The sequence below is a fragment of the Dermacentor variabilis genome, chromosome 4 (assembly GCF_050947875.1).
Source record: "Dermacentor variabilis isolate Ectoservices chromosome 4, ASM5094787v1, whole genome shotgun sequence".
NCBI lineage: Eukaryota > Metazoa > Arthropoda > Arachnida > Ixodida > Ixodidae > Dermacentor > Dermacentor variabilis.
Window position 1 is genome coordinate 47,770,996 of NC_134571.1, and position 7,542 is coordinate 47,778,537.

Here is a 7,542-nt window from a genome sequence, read left to right on the forward strand (position 1 = left end):
CATCATGTCAGAAAGTGCAGATGATTCGTATACCGGTAGTGCTGTCATCTGGTCACAGCCGTCGCCCCTAGCATACCATTGCTTACCACACGCAATTAAAAATCAAGCAAAGCTCAACACAATCCAATATTGTGCGTTTTCTTTATAGAGTTAGAACATTGTTAATGTGGTAAGAGTTAATGTAGTGTTCTCAACGCAACAATTTATTTTCTTCGTATAACTTATTATCAATGCGATCTTGTTTCTTCTAAAGTTTGTGTGCCATGGCTGTCGTGAATTGGGGATCGCACGACTCCAAAGCTGCACACTGGGCTATAAAGGACGTCGTATGGCTTCGCGTTAATTTTGCCTATACCTGGGGGTTTTGATGTGCGCCCAAAGCATGGTACGCACACGTTTTCATGGATTCCATCCCATACGATATGAGATGGTCGCGGTCGGGGATCTAATCCTCGACGTCATGCTCCGCAGCAGATCGGAATAGCCAGTGAGCCCCCACTGCAGGTCCAGAGCTGCCTTAAAGTGCTGCCGTGTCTGGTCTTATGGATGTTAATGAATGTTATTTTTCATTTGTGGAGGTTAATGAATGCCATAGATATCTGACAACGCATAGTTCTCGTAGGGAAGATTGCGAACCTCAAGTAAAGATGTGGGGCGACGGGGGAGGCGTTCTGTTAACAAGCTTCTGACGTGGTGTGATTTCCGTTAATTTTAAGAAAGCGATAAATACAGTGAGGGACGAGATGCTAACCAAACATCATTAAGCAAGTTAGCTGCCTTGCAGCGGAGAAAAGTCGCAGTTTTGCCAGAAAAGCGATGCATCTATTGCGATAACAAATTTGTGGACAGCTAGTTGTACGAAGTAAAAATAGTAGTTTTATCGGTCGTGTAAACTTGCAAACATAGGCATACTAACTAAATAAACAGGCATAGTGCCCCGCGCGCACAAGCAAACATGAACGCACCTCACTCGATGACCGCGCAAGCTCGCTGTCAAAACGCTCGAGTAAGGAAGCGCGGCAGCAGCACCGAGTAAATTGACCTTCGTGCTGCGCCTCGCATGAACGCGAACTTAGCCGTGAGAACAGAGGCCGCGGCGAACTCTGTCCACATCGCAGAAGGCTTTCAAGATACAACGGCAAAGTAGAATGTAAATACAGAGTAGATGCAAAGTACAACGCCCCCCCCCCCCTCTCTCTACGCCCCTCCATTTCCTTGCGTGCGACGGAAGACGGCACACCTCCCCGCTTCCCTCGCTTGCGTGCGCGAGATTCAGCCTCAATCACCGGCTCACCCTCACGTGTTTTAAATCGCACATACCGTACAGGGTGCGCAGTGGCGATTTTATCACCCTTGAATTTTATACGGAACCTCACGACGGCGGCGACGGCAGAAATGCGCCTGGGATGTCCATATAATTTCTATCGCAATAAAAGAGCATGGAGGGAAAACGATGGAGGCGAGACGCAAGAGAAAGATAACTAAGACTATAGAACAAAGAAACAGCGCAGTGTTTGTGCAAGTGGCCACTTGAGTATTTCAAATGCGTTTTAACCGGGCTCATAAAGTGTTATCGGCCAATTACGTGGGGTTCCCAGGGTAGTCACTCTCGTAAAAATCGTCTAGCGGACTTAATGCACCAAGGTGCAAGGTTCGTCAAACATCAAGGCAGGGACAGTGATCGAACGAAAGTTATTTTATGCCTGTGATGTCTGTGACATAAAAAAGCGCTATTTTTTCGTTTTTTGTATTCTCTCCGACAGATCTGACGTTTCTCAAACAGATATGATGTTCAAACAGATATGGGGACCTGTTTAATCAATAGATCTCTGTCTGGTAAGCCGATACACTTTTCTTGTGTGGAATGATAATGATTTTGTGAAGGCTACTTCGGGCCATAGGCGACTAAGCTGTAGCAAGGCACTACGCAGGGTTTCTGTACCCGCTTTGATAGATCAGGGCCAGAAGGAATCCGCTTAGCCAATTTTGCATCCTGTGCAAGTAGCCAAGGCTCCCCTGCCACGTCCGCTTTTGATAATGCCTCGCCAATGAAAGGAAGTGTAACCGAGCATCGTTATAACGCATAGAGCAACTCTATCGACTAGATTTTCGAAATTGTTGCAGTATTATGTACAGCCACTAGAATATTTTGTTCTTTAATGGAGCCTGTGCTTCAAATGTTCGATATGGGCTTCTCGCCGGACTTTTCACAACGCAGTGGCGTGTGTCAGTTTTTATGTGTAAGCGGGTCTTAGGTTTTAACAGAAACGGGATTGAACCGGCCACGCCGAAAAACATAAATAGTCTGCCATAGCCACAGTAACATTCAAAATTCGTCTCCTAATTGGAGAAGTATATATCTCAGTGAATGGGGAAAGGTACTGTGCCAAACGTCAACTACATTTAATGGGTCGAGAACTACGATATGGGTGCCCTCTCATCTCAGGTGTACTTTGTCTCAAAGAAGAGCACCGCAGATAAGTCCTTGGGCTACATTTTCTGCTGGGTTCATGTGGGGAAACTTGATGGCATTGTTACCCACACTGCTATATAAACAGTGTGGCTCTGTCTGAAGTTCCTCATGAAGTGACAGTATCGATTCGCCAGATAGCCATATCATTCAAGCAGCGTCATATTTACCTTGCCCGCTTACTTCTTCCACATAAACTCGAAGGTACAAGTGGCCGATATGGCGTCAGGTCGAGCTGAGATTTCCTAGGTTTTCGACAAAGGTCAGGCAGTTAGACGTCCATTGTTAAGAAACACCGCCGTCTTGCCAAGGCTGACATCAGAAGGCGAGAGGCTCGTGTCGGCTGTCGGACTCATCCTGTTGCGTTGGTTCATTAATTCAGGCGCGGCAGCCTGCTACGAGGGCCCATCACCTATGCGGTTTCTGAAAGGTACCAAAGAAGCGCCAACGCTTCATCTTTTATTCCTCGTTTGTTGCCCCATTTATTTTTCTGCTCCTTAGTAATCAAGGTAACCACTTTTCGAAGGGCTTTTGCTGGAAATAATATTCCACTAGTGCCGAAAATAAACTAATTAACAGCACACGAAAAGGTTGTGATAGAAACGCATAGGACTACATGCAGATGTTGCTGTCTGCGACATTCCTCGTGGAACCAAGGTGTCCGTTTCCGCTTAATATAAGCAGATTCCCCTTGCTGTAAGATCGCCGTCGGTTTCGCCGATCTGCTCGCAAGATTCTGCCCAGTCGCTGCAATGATCGATTATCCAGTTTTCAGCCACAGATTCCCATTCCGTACCCTAGAAACCAAAAGAAAGCACCCAGCTTTACTTTTAAGTAAAGAAACAGAGCAATATGTGACAGAAATAATGTACCAAAAGCTACACTTGCACATTCAAGTGACAAATTTCCTCCAAGTACGCTGACACGATGACGAAAACGTTTTCCCTAACGGTTGGCTCGAAGGGTTCATCTGGTGCACTGGAAACCTGGGACGTTTAAGGGGTGCATCCTTGGGGAAAGTCAAGAGCAAGTTCAGGATGATCCCAATTGAAATTCGCTGGTCCAGACTTCGGCCTAATCCAAGCCTCGTATGACGACATTCGCGCCGCCTTCAGATGTCATACTGCGGCTTACTGCAGAGCGTGGCACTGTCGCTCAAAATAGATTACATAAAAATGATAAAGTGGTCAGCACTTTACTTCTAATAAGTTTTAACAAATCCACCATCATTGCTTTTTCGGTCTCTGATGGACCGTCACCCCTGCTGACTTTGTATAAGTTTATTGTGTACAGCATTCTTACCCCATCCTCTCGTCGTGGCTGTGAGCCAACCTGACTGTGTCGGGAAGTGATAAGAGGCAAAGAGAAGTTACCGTCGACAAAGCTTTTCTGGTCCGTTTATGTATCCAAAAATGTTACTTGAAGCGTAACATTAGAACTCCGTATACTGAGTGGTGAAAGTTTAAGTATCTTGGTACTGACATTTTTGCGTGTTTTACTTTCCTTCGCTCTTTTTGGGAGAGTGTGCTTCCAGCAAGGTCACCACTCGGTGTGGCGAAATGACCTTTCTGTAATGATAGCTGCTTGTTGACGCAGCCACTGCTGCAACACCAAAGCCAGATTGCTAATACGGTAAGCTGGGAAAACAGAAGGCGCCAAATGGGCCTCACCGCGGGAAGTTGTTAATCACTGACACCTAGGCGGCTGCTGTTGCTTGCTTTTCATCTCTTGCTCTCTATTTTGTTCGTTGTGGGACGTGTCATTGTAATAAAGGCCAAGAAAGCCTCGGTCACCGTAGAGGTGTTCAAAGTCGTGAGCTGTGCGCTGCACGTGACACCTCGGCGGTCACGACTTTGCCCCTGGTGCACGTAAGGAAATATCCATTTTTATAGGTATTCTAAAGAAGGAAAAAAATGGTCATGTTTGCATGATTGATTGTTTACGAGAACTTTACAAAGTAATGTGAAATATTTGTTGCTGTTGCAGAGGGTGTGAAGCGCGAACACTGGGCGACGACAGTAAGAACTACTGTTCAGTGTTCACGATGTTCAGAGGTGTTTATTGTACAGTAGTGGGCAGGACGACTATAGTCATCTTGCGCACTACCCGCTAAACAAATCTGCAGCTGCAATGATTTGCCAACTAGCTTGCTAACCTCCCAAGAGAATTTCTTTGATCTGGAAACCAAGCAACTTCGAAAAGAAAGTAATGACTCCGGCCTTTCATGAGTCATTTGGTATATAAACCTGGGAAAATTTTTAAGTTAGTATAAAGGACTCTTGAAATATTTTTGCTCTAGAGAATTATGTAAGCAATGAACATCATCAACGCATTTAACCTAAATAATCGAGGTAACATGTTGTGAAAGATGTAAAGCTTTAGTGTATGTAATCCTTTTTACATGTTCTATCCATGAAAGTGTGACTAATCCCTTTCAATGCTATCTTATTTCTCAACAGGGCTCTATAACTCTCTAACAGGATGCGGAGCGTATTGACGTACCTTCTGGCGTCGTTCGTCGTACAAGGTTTGGAAGCTGGGAAGTCACTGATAGCATCAACAAAAAACGGGCACGTCGAAGGACGCACAGTGGAAGTCCTCGGTAGGACGGTGGAAGTTTACCAGGGTATTCCATTCGCTCGCCCTCCCGTCGGAAAGCTTCGATTCGCGGAACCTGTTCCCGCCGACCCCTGGTCCGGCGTCTACAACGCCACGGCCCCGAAGACAGCTTGCATTCAGAAAGTATTCAGCGACGATTTCGCGCCTTACGTCAACCAGTCCGAAGACTGCCTCTACCTCAACGTTTGGACCCCAGCGAGCTCGAGACCACTCAAGACAGTGCTGGTATGGATTCACGGAGGTGGTTTCACATTCGGTTCGGCCTATCAACACTGGTACGACGGCTCCGCGCTGGCGGCTTCGCACGACGTCGTCGTCGTCACTTTCAACTACCGTCTCAATATCTTCGGTTTCCTGAATGCTGCCATACCTGAAGTTCCGGGCAACATGGGTCTCCTGGATCAGAACCTGGCGCTTCGTTGGGTTCGCGACAACATTCGGTCGTTCGGTGGCAATCCGTCCCAGGTGACATTGTTCGGAGAAAGCGCCGGTTCTTTCAGCGTGAGCGCTCATGTACTGTCTCCCCTCAGCCGGGGCCTTTTTCAAAGAGCCGTCTTCATGAGTGGAGCGTACGACACAGACGGTTTGATAGATAACGCTTTTGAGAGTTTATCCAAGGGCAACAAGGTCGCTGAACTCGTTGGCTGTGCATCTGCTTACAAAGACCTCGCCTCTTACCCGGAAGAGGTACTCAAGTGCCTGCGCTCCAAGCCGGCTGAACTTCTTTGCGATGCCACTTACGAGGGCGCCGCGACTAAGGTGTTCAACTTCATTCCATCACATCCGAACGCTTTCTTTCCGAAGCGTCCCACCGTGGCAATGAAGACAGGCGAGTTCAACAACGTTGACGTCATGCTCGGAGTCACCGCAACCGAAGGAACTTTCATAATCATGTCTTTCCCGGATAACCGCATTCAAACGGAGGAGCTCGAAACCATCAGCGAAGAGGAACTCAAGAAAGTTCTACGCATCGTGTCCCTCGCCTGGCTTCCAGACAAATTCGCGCCTGCGCTGGAGCAATACGTGAGGGCAGCCACTGCGGGCGATAAGCGACTGCTGAGGCAGCTGCATGCAGAATTTATAACTGACGGCCAGTTCATCTGTCCCAGCAAGTTTTTCGCCGAAGACTACTCCGATATGGGTAACTCGGTCTACTTTTCGGTACTCGGCTACAGGTCGGCTAAGTTCCCGTTCCCGAAGTGGACTGGCGTCCCGCACACTTCTGACATTGTCTTCTACTTCGGCGTTCCCCTCCTCAAACCGGAACACTTCACCGACGAAGATCGGGAGTTCAGCAAGGCTGTGATGAAAGCGTTCACAAATTTTGCAAAGACGGGGCAAGTATTTTGAATATGACATGATCCCGACCGAGAGAGGATTTAAAACATAGCAGCCATGAGAGAACAAATTTTCCCACGCATTTTCTTTTTTTGTAGAGTTGTGAAGTGAGAGAAGTGCGAAGTAGGGAGAACTGCGCTTTTGTGTTTCAGCTTGCAGCCACTGGCAGGGAGGGATTTTCTTTTATTGTGTTTTTAGGCTCTTGGTTTTCGTGACCTTTTGAGCTCAGAGGTACATGGAACACTTAGAAATATCTATGTGCATGAACCAAAAATAGACGCTTAATTGGCGAGCAGAGTAGGTGGAAGACAACAGCTGCAAGGTGTGTTTAATATATAAGCTTATCATACGTGCAATGAGTAAAACTTGGCCGAGTTGCAGGTACAACGCTCTACCGCGTGTACTGTGCGAGACACAGGATGATGCACAGCAATGCACCCTCGAAAGTGTTACACTAGTACAGAAACTGCAACCATTTATTTGTTAACTTGGAGGCGTTGAGGAGCGCTGAGAGATATACTCGCCAGGTACTTGTCAAATCTAAGGTTTTCTATAAAGTACGCAAAGAAAATGGTGATGAATTTCGGCCGTACTTTAGGCATCGTATATGGTTCGCATATCACAGTCTTACGTGACCAATATCTATAATTCGTTTACAGGTATGTGCTATTACAGGTGTCACTGTCTGTTATTATTCTGCTTGCAGAAAGCCAGTCATCGACGGAGTCGAGTGGCCGGCGTACACGAGCGACGATACCGTGGCCCTGTGGATTCAGCCAGGAAATTACTCCCTGCACCGAAATATTGGTCACAAGAACTGCGACTTCTGGAGAGAGTACTTGACGTACGCAGGAAAATAAAGGTTCTACCTACGAGCGAGTGACAGCTAAGTGGAACAAAAATGAAAACAGCATATACCCTAAGTGCGTCACCAACAGCAGGATCAAACCTGCTTTTGTTTGTTACAAAAGTTCACACTGTCGGGTGCGGGGCCAGACCCACCGAGATGCATCGCTTCTGGAATGCCTCTTCACGCAGATGGAGCTATTGGGGAGTTGTGAAGGACGCGAAAAGGAGATAGGGGCTTCGTGTTTATTTCAGGCATCTTAACACAG

General features: G+C 47.0%; 1 pseudogene; it reads left to right on the top strand.

Moving 5' to 3' along the window:
- The first annotated feature begins 4,146 nt into the window (after window positions 1-4,146).
- LOC142579073 (cholinesterase pseudogene) lies at window positions 4,147-7,302 on the top strand (annotated as a pseudogene).
- The last annotated feature ends 240 nt before the right edge of the window (window positions 7,303-7,542 follow it).